The 15,994-nt window shown below is 41.2% G+C and overlaps 1 protein-coding gene across 1 annotated transcript in view; it reads right to left on the reverse strand.

Moving 5' to 3' along the window:
* Nucleotides 1-12,950: 12,950 nt before the first annotated feature.
* The window catches only part of LOC131235577 (uncharacterized), a 58,451-nt gene continuing 55,407 nt past the window's right edge, over nt 12,951-15,994 (reverse strand). Inside the window, exon 10 of the mRNA XM_058232789.1 lies at nt 12,951-12,961. The gene's annotated coding sequence lies outside the window, so the exon portion shown is untranslated. The remainder of the gene's footprint in view (nt 12,962-15,994) is intronic.

The following is a 15,994-nucleotide window of genomic DNA, read 5'->3' on the forward strand; positions in this document are numbered from 1 at the left end:
TTATGAATGTTAGGATGATGTGCTTGAGTAATTTAGAGAGAACCTAGCCAAGACCCTACATGATAGGTCCCTGTTAAATCCCATGAAATGGTTAAGTGTTGGTTATTTGTTCTTCAACATGATTGGGCTTGATTTGGAGTGACATGTACATCTCATATGTGATTCTAGTATAACCTTCCTTGTGGCATGTATGATTGTATAAAATTCTTGTTGTATGTTTGTGCTTGCATAAATCCTTATTATATGTTTGTGTTAACATTAATCCTTGTTGTATGTTTGTACTATGAATAATGTTTAGTGTAACATTATGGATTTTTACTGTTTTGGATTTTTAAAAAAAATCTTAATTTTTTTTAATTAACTCATATTATCACTTACTGACCATTAGCACTCGATGTTAGCTTATACACGGGTGGACCAGTCTGGTCGTGATTGGACCGAGTGCGGGCCGTCAAGCTGATAGCCCGTTTACACTTAGCAACAGTCCGTGCGGGCCATACAGCGACCAAGGAAGGTCAGAAAAATCTAAAAAAAATTAGGAAAACATAGATCTTACTGGACTTGTAGTCTATCGCGGACTATGGACTTAGTGGACACCTAAAAATTAAATTATCCATGCCGCCCCAGCGGCACTTGCAAAGTGTCATTCACCCCAGCCTACTGGACTCAGAATCTGGCACTCTTAATTGAAACTGAGACATTAGGCATTTCAGCCATCGAGTTTCTTCTAAATTTATGGTGAGGGCCTAAAATATTTTTCTACACCCGCCCACAAAATCTGGGACCCGATCGTGAATCGGTGACCGTTGATCGCAAATTGGACAGTTGCGGTAAAATTCCGCATCCATCTAACTGGGGCAGAGTCAGATAAGGCCCGGATCTTGAATAATAGACTAAAGCAACCCCGTTACTCTTTTGGCATAAAACTGACAGTTTAGAGTAAGCATGACCAAATCTCCACTTTCACTAGTTATAAATAGGCCACACTATGAACATATTTAATCCAAACCCTAATCATTGCCCCCGAGAAATCTCAATGCCTAATTCATTCTAAAATTGCCCTAATTTTCTGAACAAGCTCTAGACCGCTCGTTGATGAGCCATTAGTTCCAAAACTATAGAATAATGTCCGTCTCATTGGGCTTGACGTCCATCGCGGGAGTCGGACCTAGGTACTGCCCAGAACCACTCAACTTGAGCCAAAGGAGGAGTGCATGAGAAGCGCAAATACCCTAAAGAAAGGAGCTGGAACTTAAGTGAATTGAGTCATCCACTCTTGTGCAAAGTTGAGGATTTCGGACCGTCGGTTTACGACCAAACTTCACATGTGGAGTAAGGATATTTTTCTGCTCATATCTGTATAGTCGCCGCCCCGATCGACCATCGGTGACTGTTGAATAGACTTCAAATCATATCTGTCGATCGGTGCATCTAAATGACGGGCCGATCATGTACATACGTGGATCATCATTAGGGCTAACTATCCTACTGTGTATATCAATATGTACACCCCATAGTGGCCCTAGAACTTAGAAAGACCCTCCCATAGGTCTAGTATAATAAAAACCCAACACTTGGGGCCATTTCCACTAAATCTAGTATTATAAAATGGCCTCATTTGGGCACCACCTCTCCCCATACGATTTTACCCTAGAAGAGAGAGAAGAGAGAAATGGGAGAAGAGAAAGAGGAGAGTAAAGAGAGAAAGGGAGAGTGAAGAAGGGAGTGAAGGTGGACCATAGGCAAGGTGGGGCCTAAGAGAAGTCGATCCTTGCAACTCCTTCCTTCTTCCTCTGGAGATCCCACATCCACTGCTCTAAATTCGAATTCCAACCAATTAGGGAGGTAAGCACCCATCTTCTTGAGATCCTTTGTGTTGAGTTAGATGTTGCATGTAATCCTAACATGCAAAGTTCCTTTGACTCAGGGTCTTTACGAATCCACCTGCAAGTTGGCAATCTTAGGTCGTTTCCTAAGAATCCCAACGATCCATAGGTGCGGACTATTATCCTTAAGTGGTCTAACACCAACTATACTATGAGCCTAATGATTTTGATTGCTTGAATGATGTATTTGAAAATTCTAAAGAAAACTTAAGAATTGTTTGTTTTGTCTGGAATTGCACGGAATGGTATGTTTGTTTAGTTCTCACGTGATTCTCACGTGATGTTGTTCTTGCCTCTCACATGATTTGCTACCATGGTTTATTATATGTTCATGTCTTGTTTGATTTTTCTCATAAGGCATTGTTATGTAACATGTGTAATTCCTTATTTCTTGTGCTACATGATTCCATGAAGTGTGGGAAGTGTTTAGCTTCCTCACAAACCGACACCACACACTTGCACACCTAATTCATATCATGAATTGCTTTACTTGGTAGAGAAATTTGAGATTCTATGTTAGAAGTTATGGACGCATGCTTCACTTATGTTAGATGTTAACCATGTTTGTGGCATGTTATGAATTACCCTCCACCTTTTGGTTGGTCAGGAAAAATGAGGAGAGTGAGGGTAGTTCCGTTGGAAGGACTACCCCGGGCTAAACCCATGGGCTTGGGCAAGTACGGAAGGATGATAGTAGTTGGACTACATGGGTTGTTCGTACCCGATGTCGTCTGTCCCGTGTTTGCCCCGACCTGTGCGGTATAACCTGTTACTGACCAACCTTGCTTGTTAACCTTGTTTGCTCACATATGTATGGAACCTGGAACACCCTACAACCGATGTACCCCATCGATAACCAAATTGAAACTAGTCCACTGCCTCGTGAGCCGGGCATGGTGGAATGAGACACTATGTCGAAGCTGTCGGCCTACGCTGGGGTGTCGCGCCTCCCCGTAGTGACCGCGAGGGATCCCTTTCTCTCAGCACTCCCCATGTGCTTGAAGTCCGAGATGGGGAACCCGACGGGATTAAGGACCGCGGGGTCTCGGCCTCACATGTTGGGGGGCCTTGGCCTCGCAACCAGCTCAGGGCATTGATACGTGGGGTGTATCAGAATCCCCAACCTGCTCGATGAATGAACTTAACTAAGAACTTGACTAACACGATCGCATTGCATCGCACTATTAGGGTAGCAACTCGGGAGTCGAGGTCACTTTGAGGGAGTGTTGGTCATACGCGATCGTTAGATAGAGTCGCTCGAGGGAGTGTTATGGCGAGAGCATGCATCATATCATCTATCATACATATGCATTAAAAAGATTAGTTAGGTATTTATGAATGATTGTTTTTCATTAAGTTCATAATGTAATTGATATCTGTTACAACTTAAGATTAATAGCACCCACTGAGTTGATCACTCACTCCCACTCTGGGACGGTGTTTTAAAACACCAACCAGACTCGCTTGTAGATGCAGGTGATACAGAGTATGAGGAGCCTGGTGATGCGAGCCTCTAGGAGGAGGACGAGTTCTCCTACTTTCAGTTGATGAGCGGGTCTTTATCTGCTCAGTAAATGGAACGTTGGATTGCTGAGTAGTAGACTCAGCTTTATTCTTTTAGACATACTAATTCCCTATTTAGATGATTTTGGATTCGCTGCCTGGATATTTTTATATTTAGTAGCAATTGATACTGCTTTATGACGTACTTATGCTTCCTGCCCTGCTAAATCTTCCATTGTTGATGAATCATCTAACTGTAACGAAAATATAAAGCTAATTAGGGCATCCATGACACTTGGGAATTCGAGAGCCGAGTTCTTACGTGACCCTCAGAAACCCGGGGTGTTACATTTAGCTTTTGATCTCGTCGGCAACCCTACTCAACACGCACACACATTAATTTCGTATTTTTGTTAGTAGTTGTATTGTAGAAAATCTGAATTTTTATGTTTGATGTATGAGTGCATGACTTTACTAGTGTTAGAAGGCGAATCCGGAATTGTTGGAATATTATTGAATATCATAAACCCCTGGGTTGGTCAGGGAACTGAAGTGGGAGAAGGTGATCCCTTTGGTAGGACCATCCTACGGCTAAACCAGTAGGTTTGGGCGGATGTGAATGAGCGACAGTAGTTGTACTACATGGGTCGCTTGTACTCGATGTCGTCCATCACGTACTTGCCTGAACTTGTACAGTCTAGCTCGCTCACTGACCAACCATGTTCAATAACCATGTCTGCTCACGCTTGTATGGAATTTGGAACACCCTTTAACCACTGAAGCCTATTGATAACCATCTAAAACCGATCCACTGACTAGAGAGCTGGGCATGGTGGAATGAGACACTGTGTCCGAGCTGTCGGCCTACGCTGTGGCGACGAGCCTCCCCGTCTTGACCGCGAGCTATCCCTCTTCTAAGCACTCCCCATGTGCTTGAAATCGGAGATGAAAAACTTGATGGGATCAAGGATCGCGAGGTCTTGGCCTCGTACGTTGAGGGGCCTTGGCCTCGCAACCAGTTGAGGGCAATGATACATGGGATGTACCAGTTTTTCCAATCTACTAGATGAACGGAATTAACTAAATACTCGGCTAACATTATCCATGTATTACATTAGTTAGGATTTGACGACTCGGCAGTTGAGGTCGCAATGAGGGTAGTTGGTCATGCGCAATTGTTAGATGAAGTCGCTCGAGGGAGTGTTGTTGTAAGGACATACATCATATCATAACACATGCATATGCATTAATAAGACTAGTTAGAGATCTGTGAATGTATGCCTTTCATTAAATTCATCATATAATTGTTACTTGTTGTAACTTAAGGCTAATAGTAACCACTGAGTTAGCTACTCACTCCCACTCTGGGATGGTGTTTTAAAACAACAACCAAACCCTTTACTAGATGCAGGTGAGGTGGTGCTCGACGAGCCGAGCGAGGTGAGCATGGATAGGGAAGAGGAGCTTTCCTACTCCCAAACTTTCAGCAGATCCTTCTAGTCTAAGTTCGGGCTATCGCGGGGTATGAGTCAGGGCTCTAGTTACTTTCGGTCATATATGGGTGAGACTGGTTCCCTATTTAGATGATTTTGGATTTGTGTTTTGGATATTTTTATATTTAGTGGCACTTGATACTGTTTTATGATGAACTTATACTTCATGCCTTACTAAACTCTCCATTGTTTATGAGATTATCCAATTGTAATTAAAATTTGAAGCCCATTATGACACCCGTGACACCTAAGAATTCGGGAGCCGAATTCCTGCATGGCCCTTGAAAATCCGGGGTGTTACATCTATCATCGACTTCATGAAAGAACAAAAAAGTAATTGAGTGATTCTCAATTGAATTGTTTTCAATTGAGTGGAAAGGTATTAAGTAAATGCTACACTATGTTGGATGGTTGTTGTGTGGAATTTATGAATTAATCAATGAAGAAATGTATTACACAAATTTATAAATTTTCTAATAATTATTACAAGTCATTCAGTACTTTCAAGAAAGCACATCATGCTTCAACGTAATTTGGTGCAATTCGGAATGAATTGATTGATAGTAATAATTAATTATTTTTATTCAAAGTGTAATTTTTCATAATTGGTATGTAGGCTTGGACCGTAAATATATATAAATATATATAAGAATGGATATATTTCAGCATCTTGACCATATGAGTTTTGATTAAACTATAAAATTAATGGACTAACTTTTGTTACCTTAGAATTTCTTTATTTTGGGCTAAAATATATAGTTCAGTGACCTTATTATAATGATTATTTAAAATGTTACACATGCACATCATTTTAAGGTATTAAAGTTAATTTACTTTTAGGATATTGAACGGTTTTTGAATTAGGCAATTCTAGTCTCATCTGAAAGCTTGTCAAGTTTCCATTCCAATGACCTCAAAATAGTTTAAATTCAACATCTAAAGAGTAAGTTATGAGGGTAACTAATGGAAAAGAAGATGAAGAAAAAATTCAAGACCGGCGATTGCGATCCCACTTATGGAGCCCGAATGGTGTCGGAATACGACGATTCCAATCCAGAATGAAAGAGCACTAAAGTATCTTTCAGATGACATGCTTTTGTTTGATTTGGAAAAGTAGTTTCGTTTTTTAGCAACTCTCTTTGTCCCACATTGGAAATGACTAAGGAAAACTTTAAACTTATAAGGGGAGACTTTTGCATAGGGCTTTAGCCTTTTTCCGGACTATGAATTTGGTATTGAAGGGTTGCACCACCTCCGCCTTTGACTGCACATGTGCGTGCCCTGTGTTGAGTTTCTGTGTAGACTGAGCACGTGGTTCTTGTTGCACTTGGGATGCCGTTTAAGGAGAAGAATTTTGGTTTCAAGCCAAATAACTCAGTTATGCCTTGACTCAAAATAGTAAGTTCTTAATTTAATTTAATTTTTTATTTTATTTTAATTTCTGTTTTTAAATTTAACTGTACTATTTTCAGCACCTACATCCAACAACCTTTACGCTCTTGTGATAAAATGAAAATATTACTTCGTTATCAACAAGAAGAAAAAATACCTTAATTCCTTCTAGAATTAAACAAATCTTATACTGCCATTTGGGGAAAAATCCCTCTCAATGGTGGTGAGTGATCCACCATAAACATGGCATATATCCATGCCAATATGAACCGAATAAATCATGGGCCACTCTGTTGATGGAATGTATCATGAAAATTATGCTGGTTTGAGGATCTAACCATGCAATTGCTAAAATGAAATTGGTGGACAGTCTATCCGGATTAATGGTCATCAGATGGTTAAGGTTGTTTGATCAGTTTTGTGCTATCATTCAACCACTGTAGGTCCCCATATGGTTTGGACGGTCTGGATGGATGAACATATCCAATGATGGGTCACCACTGTTTGAGAAATGATAAAAACACACACAAAAGCCTTTATGGGCCGAAGCGGGCTAAGCGTCCCACCTGGACTACAAGCCCGTCCCCACTTTAAACAGGCTTAGATCCCTAGGCCTATTGGCCTGGCCCCATGGGCTGGGCTCTCGCCTAACATGTGTGCAGGCGCGCACACGTGTGTGTTTTCGTACTTAAAGTATTTTTTGTTGGATATTAGGTTAGGTCTAGTCATCTGGCCGAGCCCATTGATTATCCATATGAGCAGGTTGACCGAAGCCCAATGCATGTATTTAAAACGGGCCTTAAAAGCAGGCCTGGGCAATTCACATGTGGGATGACCCGACCCATTGCCAACCGTACACGTGTGACGTAAATCCCAAATTCGACAAGAGGGGATCGACCAACAAATGAACGGTTCTGATTTTAGATAATGTGCCCCGTATGTGTATATTGGAATAAAGGATGTGCTAATATGGCACGTGTTGTGAGATCCGAGCTTTCCAATCAGGTGGGCCACACTGGCCTAAGGATCAGCCTTTTTTACGCCTCAAATGTGCCACGTTGTGGGAAAAGGAAAAAAAAACAATGGATGGACGCGGATTGCATGCTGACCCCGCCCGCAGCGACATCTCTACTAGTCGGTGCTCTGTGGGCCCACCATGATGTATGTGTTTTATCCCACATCAATTTGCCAGCTCATTTTAAGGCATGAGCCCAAGAATGAAGCATATCAATATCTCAAGTGGACCACACCATGGGAAACAGTGGTGATTAAACCACACCATTAAAAACTTACTCGTGGCACAAATGTTTTAGATCAAGCTGATATTTGTGTCTTCCCTTCATCCTGATCGGTGTGACTTAATCCAAGAATTAGATGGAAAATAAATACTAACATAAGTCACAAGAAGCTTTTAATGTTGGGAGAACCACAGAAGTACACAAAGATAAATCTAGGATAACAATCTAAAAGTACCAAGCAAAAAAAGAGGAGAACACAATGATTTAACGTGAAAAACCCTTTCGGGAAAAAACCACGGCACAAAGCAATAGAAAAATCACTATGAAAGCAGAAATTACAAAGAGAGAAGGCTAACCCGATTCGAACAACCTCGAATTTTACCCTTGCTACACCCCTTTGAAACCCTAGTACGATTTCTAAACTTTTATGATACCTCACAATCCTGTTTACAACCATATATATAGCCTTGGAAAGAATCCTTAACGAAATCGAAAACAAATCCTACAATTTCAAAATTTTGTGAAAAATCTGCGCGGAATCTGTCAATGCCATCGAAACCTTGTCAATGGCATCGAAGTAATCCTGTCAATGGCATCGAATTAATACTTCAATTGTCTAGAGACAAAATATGATTTTTCAAAAATTCTCGATGACATCGAACACTCATGAATGGCATTGAAAAAGTGCCCAGTTAGTCCAGCAACTAACTGAAGAAAACTCAGAAGACATCAATGGGATTGAGAACTGTTCGATGCTGTCACGCTCCGAAAATCGGAACCCGAGTTGGCTAGGCCCGAATTCGAATTTCAAGACTGTGAGTTATATTTAAATAAAATATACATCGCAACCTACATTATTTCCTGCATTTTCAAGGCAACCAGAGCAACTAAAAGGATACTAATAATCATCATTAAATATTGTCCACTAATCAATCCTTGAATCTTTAATTACATTGACATTCAAAAATAAATAATAACAACATATATTGAATTTTAATTAATTTCTAAATAAACAAGAATAAAAGTCTTCAATTTTGCCCAACTGATTCTTCATATACAAATCCTGCAAAATAATTTATACGGGTGTGAGCACGAAGGCTCGTAGGGTCACATCCTTTCCAAAATTAAAAATTCTACATTAACACCAATACAACTCAATAAAATAAATATGATCAATTATGAGTATTGAATCGACATTTTACATGATAACAATAACAATTTATTTTTCATAATAACAAAATAACATAATATAGTCATTTAAAATTCTTTTTGGTTCAATTCAGGGCAGAGCACCCGTGTGTGTTGATCATTTTAGGGAATGACCATTGGCAGAGCACTGGTGTCGATCCTTTTAAGGAATGACTCTCAGCAGAGTACCCGGTGAATAAACTTTTAGGGTAAATATCCAGGACAGAACACCCATATGTATATATCTTTTAGAAAATCATTCAGGGCAGAGCACCCGTGCCGATCCTTTCGGGAATGACCGTGGGCAGAGCGTCCATATCATGCCGATCTTTTCGGAAATGACCCTGGGCAGAGCACCCTATAAAAATAACATGGTGATCCTTTTGGGGTAGAGCACCCGTAAATTCAAATACATTATACATCATGTAATAATAAGAAAATAATTACAATTTAAGCATATGACGATAATTAACTGAAGTTAGTTAATAATTCAAATAAATTACCTCTATAATATGCAATTAAGAATCAAATAAAATAATCTGCAACTAATGACAATAATCAAATAAATTGAATACATAACAAATAATCAAATCAATTTATATGTTAACCTAAAATTTTCAACAGGAAAGATCACCTACCTGTTATGGAAAAATAATATGATGGGAGGAAAATAATATGAAGTGATGCTGATTTCTATGTATACTAACTTGGATTGACCAACTCTGAACTCGACCTGACTTGGTAGTAGAACTTCTTATAAATGCGTCCATCTGCATAAAAATCAGATGTTATAGAAGGATCTTCAGGTCGACCCATACTCGGCGAGCTGAGTTGCACTTGGCAGATTCAATCAACTTGGTGGAATAGCTCGATACACGCTATATCCACCAGGATCTCTCTCTCTCTAAAATACTGCAAGGGATGCTGGAAAAATCGATAATGTATCATTAGAGACTGAGTCAGTGAGTCGTGAACTCGATGTTGAACCCTCACGGACACTCTCCCTTCTCCTGATCTCTCCTTTTCTTCTTTCAGTCTTTCTTTTTCTGATTTTCTCTTTGGTTTTTTATAGATCACATGAGAAAAGGGGTATAAAAACAATGTCAGGTGAGTTGGTGGGTTATGAGTTAAGAGTTGTGTCTTTCGCACATTCAAGGAGTTGTAAAGAGGAAAATAACGTGGGCATATGCAAACTTCTGATTAGCTGTCACGAGGAGGACTGTTGGAGGGCCGATGGCCATTAAATGAAGGATTTTGAATGGTTGAGATTGTGTAGAAAGACCTCACATGGATTGGGAAGAGAAGAAGTCGTGTTATAAAAACGGAAGGCTTCATTTCACATGTAGAACTCGGGATGATAAGTGGGGTTCATTGAGATAATGAGAAGGAAATCTAAGCCGTCCAACAGTTTTTACGGACTTAGATGCAAGAAGGTGTCGAAAACGGTGTAGATTAGCGTCCATGGTGGGCTGCACTAGAAACTTTTGGGTAAGTGGTTTCAACGGATGGGGTTCTACAATGGTACAGTTCCAACAGATCGTTTGGATTGGTGAGGTGGGTCCCATGTGATAGACAACGTGTAAGACGCACCGGGTCATGCGGCGAAAAAGAAGGATGGAGAGGAGAGAGAATCGAGGAGGGAGTTGGGCGTGAACAGTGACATGCTCATGCACGTCACTGATTTCTCTCTCTCTCTTTTTGTTTTTATTTTTTTTGTTTTCAAATATGGTGGGCCTCATAAGATGATGTGGCAGATCTCCTCTATCTATCAGTTCTGCGTTACCATGTTAGGACATGGGCTAAAAGTCTGATCCAACGCTCTTGTGGGCCACACCATAGGAAATAGTGGGATTTAGTTCCCACCGTTAAAAAAATAAGCGGATTGTTACAGATGCCATTGAAAGTGACATCGAACAGATTATGGATGGCAACGACAAACTCAATAATAGACTTGATTTGAGACATCTATTATAATAATCTCCACCATGTCTTCAATCATCAAACGTGTAGCTTCTTGTCCCATTCTCTTTTCTCTGCCTTGCATCATAACTCTATTAACGCTTCTCGTGCACACTCCGTCTTCCTTTTACGTCATTGCCAAGCCCATAGAAGTTGCACAGAACTTGAACTTCTTTATAGGAACGACCTTAGTGAGCATGTCCGCTGGATTCATGCTGGAGTGAATCTTCTCCAGAGCCATGCCTCATTCTTTAAGCACTTATCGGATAAAGTCGTGACGAACATTAATGTGTTTAGTATGAGAGTGATAAACAGAATTTTTAGCGCTTTCGCTGTCATAACTAACCGACACGGCCTCTTGCTGAAGCCCCAACTGATTTATCATACTTATTAACCAAACACCTTCCTTAAACTCTTCCGTCACTGCTATATATTCTGCTTCGGTCGTGGAAAGAGCCACCACAAACTAAAGCCTCGACATGCAACTAATTGCTCCACCCACTAGTACAAATGAGTAACTTGAACTCGACTTTCAGGAATCCACATTGCCTGCGTAGTCTGAATCCACATACCCAATTAACTTTGTTTCTGTCTTCTCAAAAGTTAAGACGTAGTCTTTTGTACCTCAAATATATCGAAGTAGTCATTTCACCGCTTTCCAATGTTGCTTGCCGGGGTTTGACATATATCTGCTCATAACACCGACCACTTGTGAAATATTCGGTCTTATACAAACCATGACATACATTAAACTGCCAACTACATTCGAATAAGGCATATGAGACATATCCTTCTTTTCCTCATCTAATTTGGGACATTGTTTTGAGGAAAGCTTAAAGCGAGCCATGTGGGGAATGCTCACCGGCTTTGCATAGTCCATCTCATACTTGATCAACACATTTTCAAGGTATTATACCTGTGATAACCAAAGCTTGCTCCTCTTCTTGTCTATATGTTGAGAACCCTCTTTACAGCTCCCAAATCCTTCATATTGAATGTCTCACTTAACCGAGTCTTCAGTACATTGATTTTAGATCTGTCATGATTGGCGATTTATATGTCATCAACATACAATTCCAGGATGATGAACGCGCCATCACTCAGTGTCTTGTAATAAACACAGTGATCGTATTCACTTCTAGTAAATTTCTGACTTAACATGAAGGAATCGAATTTTTTATACCACTGCCCAAACGACTGTTTCACGTCGTACAACGATCTCATTAACCTGCAAACTTTGTTTTCCGCCCCTTTAACTTCGTAGTCATCTGGTTACTTCATGTAAATCTGCTCTTCTAACTCCCCGTGCAAGAATGCAGTCTTGACATCCATTTATTCCAGCTCGAGATCGTATTGAGAAATCAGTGTCAACACGAATCTGATAGACTTCTGCTACATCGCTGGCACGAATATCTCAGAGAAGTTGACCCTTCTCTCTAAGCATAACCTTTTGCTACCATCCTCGCTCTGTATTTGTAATGCCCTGGTTTTCGAAAACTCGAGTACTCGACTCGTTTTAAAAAACCTGGCGTTAATTAGTGATTAAATAGACAATTTATCAAAGTACGATTCGTGGAAACAAGCGTAGCATAGATATATCCCAATTCAAATGAATATTTAGGGCCACTCAGCTGGGGCCATATATAAAATTCCAAAAGTATAATTGTCTAAAAAAAATAACCATGATAACTAAACTATTGGTTTAAACCGAAGTAGGCAGCCGCCTCCTGTTGCGACTCCTCGTCATAGTACTCCTCCTCAGCGGTAGTAGACTCCAGGTTCACCCCGCGCTCCTCGGTGCCTGTGCCTGTCTTATCTGTATGGTTGAACATTGATGAATGAGTGACTAACTCAGTGTGATCTCCCTTCAAGATTACACACCGCCGCCCTAAACAAGAAATAACATAAAACATACAGGCAATCCAAAACATAGCGAATGCAGTCTTCTTATGTGCATGGATGCGTGAATGCAGTCATCGCCCCAGGGATGCACATCCGTGCGGAGTTGGGCTCGTCACCCATGCAATTATCGACCTGGGAAAAACATCCAGTCGGACAGAGGCTAGTCACCAACGAAAGCATACTACGTGTGGCGTAACGACTGCCTACCGTACATCACGTACGTTAGCGATAGACGCTGGTCTGTGCTATGTATGTATGATTAGTCAAACCCTTATTAGTCCAGTTGCAATCAGCTAATTTAAATAAGTTCAAAGGTCACTACGGGAGCTAGTTACCAGCGTAGGTCGACAGCTCGGGCATAGGTCACATACCACCATCCTCGGCTCATGAGGCTACCACCCTAGGATGTGTATAAAACTCATTAACACGTCGCTAATCAATTCCTAATGTTAGGGAACTACCACCGTATGCTGACTAGGAATGAAATATATAAATCATTAAATTTGGTGATCAAAGTGAGGCGGTATGTATGGATCAAAGCGAGTAAACAGCGGTGGGTAAAACATGGTGTGGTTCACTTCGTAGTCAGGTAAGTGGAATCACTCCATAGATGATGATTCCCACAATTCAGTTTCCACGTGTCATAACCTCCATGTTGAGGGTCTATTTTTGTCACAACCAGTCTTGTTACACCTTAAGTACGAACTCTCCTTAGGTAAAAGTTTTTGTAGAGAGATTTTGACAGTATATGTTTCACAGCCAATGCAATAGAAGTTCAGACATGATTCAACGACCTGAACAGAATATCTACAAGCATACATGTAGAAGTCTCATAGTCTTAGTATATAACTTCTGAGGCAGGTTCAAAAAAGGAGCTAAACATGTGATTCAAATACTTAGTGGATTTTCAAATTGATTCTTAGGACATGTGCTCAAGTAAATACGTCAAGCGTTCAAGTAATTGCAGGGCATAAGTTAAGCTAATAATCTAGTCCTAGGATGTCTGGATTAAGAAACTTTATTGAGCATTTCACAAGTTTCTAAATAAACCAATCAGGCGGTTAAATGACTTCCAAAGTATGAGATGAGGTTATCAGTTCGTATTACTAGTCTTATGGCATATGTTCTAGTGAGCTTACTGGCTAAATTATGCCTAAGATATGTACACCGCATCTAGCCAATGGTTAGGAAAAACATATTCTCAAACAACAAGTCAAATGATCATTTGTCTCAAGGATACCAGTTACAACCACAACAAAAGGTTATCCCACATCCAGTTTAGAGATGGAAAGCTTAAGGGGAGGAAAATCATCACCTTGAAGAGTTGCCTAACTGTTCTTGATCCAAGTTCCCGTGACTACCTTACGTTCTCAGATTTCGTGAGTAGTTCCTAGAGTTATAGTTTACATTAGTCACATGTTTCTAAGGTCTTGAACAATTGGTATTGTGTGGGGTGTATAAGGGCTTATTAGTATGTGAATTGGGCTCTCTTTGGCCCAAATATTGGGTCTAGTACAAGCTTGAAAATTTAGACCGTTTCTGGCCCAGCCGTGTGGTTTAATCATGGCCCAGGCGGTGGCCCAAGTCTGGGCCTGGTTTGGCCCATAATGGTCTAAAGTGAGGCCCACCATGATTTGAAGTGGGGTCCCCATGTGTAGTATGGCCCACCTGACCTTTACGTGTGGCCCACTTGTTTCAATGTGGTGCAGCCCACCTGTTTTAATGTGGTGCGGCCCACCTGTTTTAATGTGGTGAGGTCCAATTACATGTTGTGGCCCACCTGCAACTGTGTAGGCCCGTCTAATGCCATTGGGAGGCCCACCAGCTGCTTGCATGAGGCCCACTAGTTAATGGGGCGGCCCACATTCTCTTGGTGTGGTGCGTCCCACCTATCTGAAATGTGGTGCGGCCCACCATTTTCACCGGTAGTGCAGCCCAATGCATGGCCATTCCTGACCATAGGAACGGGGCCCTCTGTTGTATGCGGTGTGGCCCACCTATTTCAAACAGGGTGCTTAAAGCCCACCCAAACATCTGATTTCAGGCCGAAAGTCGGCTGTTTTTAAGATGCATTACCATCCATTTTTCAGCTGAGAAACCAGCTATTTACAGGTTGCATCCTCAGCCATTTTCAAATAGATTTTCAACTGTTCTATAAACTGAATACATAGCTGATTATAGGTTATGTTTTCAGCTATTTTCATGCTGAAAAATGGCTGCCATCAGGTTGTTCTTCCAGTTTTTTAAGCTGAAACATCAACTGCATTTAGGTAAAAGCTGTGGCCTGCTTCACCTCTGCTTCAGACCATTTATCAGTTCAGCAGCAGGTTTGCTTTCTGCCTGGTTTAGGTCCTAATCTCAGCCCCGATTTCAGCTCAAAATGTGGCCCACACTTAGGCCGTTTTTCAGTCCATTTTAGAGCTCAAACAGGCTCATTTGCTGTCATGCCTCCAGCCCAAAAATGGCTCGACCAGGTGCATTTTTAGCTAGATTTTCGGACTGTTATCAGTCCATTTTCTGGGGTGTGTCGCAGCTCAAACAGGGGCCTGTTTGTAGGTCATTTTTAGGCTGATTTTCAGCCCTTTGCTAAGGCCATTCACAGGCCATTGTTTGGTCTCATAACAAAGCATGTTCACAGGCCATGTTCGGCCTCAAACAAAGCTTGTTCTCAGGCCATGTTCGGCCTCAAACAGAGCTTGTTCTCAGGCCATGTTTGGCCTCAAAACAGAGCTCCTTCTCAGGCCATATTCGGCCTCAAACAAAGCTTGTTTTCAGGCCATGTTCGGCCTCAACAGCAGGCTGATTTCCTACTAAAAATGAAGAAGAAAAAGGGAGAGGGCAGGGTTGTGTTACCTAGCTGGACGGTGGTGCTCACGCCCACCCTATTTCTCTTTATTTCTCTATTTTTCTTTCCTTCTTTCATTCATTCCCTTCTCTTTCTGTGTGGAATCAGGAGGGTAGTGGTGCCATTTATAAGCAACGGAGATGCGCCTCTGATGGCTGTGCCAGCTCCTTGCAGGCAAAAAAATGAAAAGTTTACTTTTCCTCTTTTAAGGCTTTCTTAGCCATTTTCAGCCATGAAAGGACTCTCCCCAGCTGGCTCATGGAAGTGTTGGCTTGTAAGAGAAGCCACCTGATGGTCTCCTCCCTTGGATCATAGCCACACATGAAAGGAATGAACAGTCCGAGCCCATCTCCTTCGTTTCTATGCATGGGTCCAAACCCCTATACCATTTAGGTCGGGCGGACCCCATGAGGAAAATGGACGATTCGGATTGTCCGGAAAGTGGCCAGGGTGGTCCACTTTGGGGTTTGAAATTTAATAGATTCAAATCTTTGAAATGGCGGGAGAGATCCCAACTTCTTGCATTTTTGCTCGGTTAAAGGCTGTTTGACCGAGCAACTATGTTCAGTACACGTCTTGTACTATAGC

Source organism: Magnolia sinica, chromosome 19, assembly GCF_029962835.1.
Source record: "Magnolia sinica isolate HGM2019 chromosome 19, MsV1, whole genome shotgun sequence".
In the NCBI taxonomy this organism is placed as follows: Eukaryota; Viridiplantae; Streptophyta; class Magnoliopsida; order Magnoliales; family Magnoliaceae; genus Magnolia; species Magnolia sinica.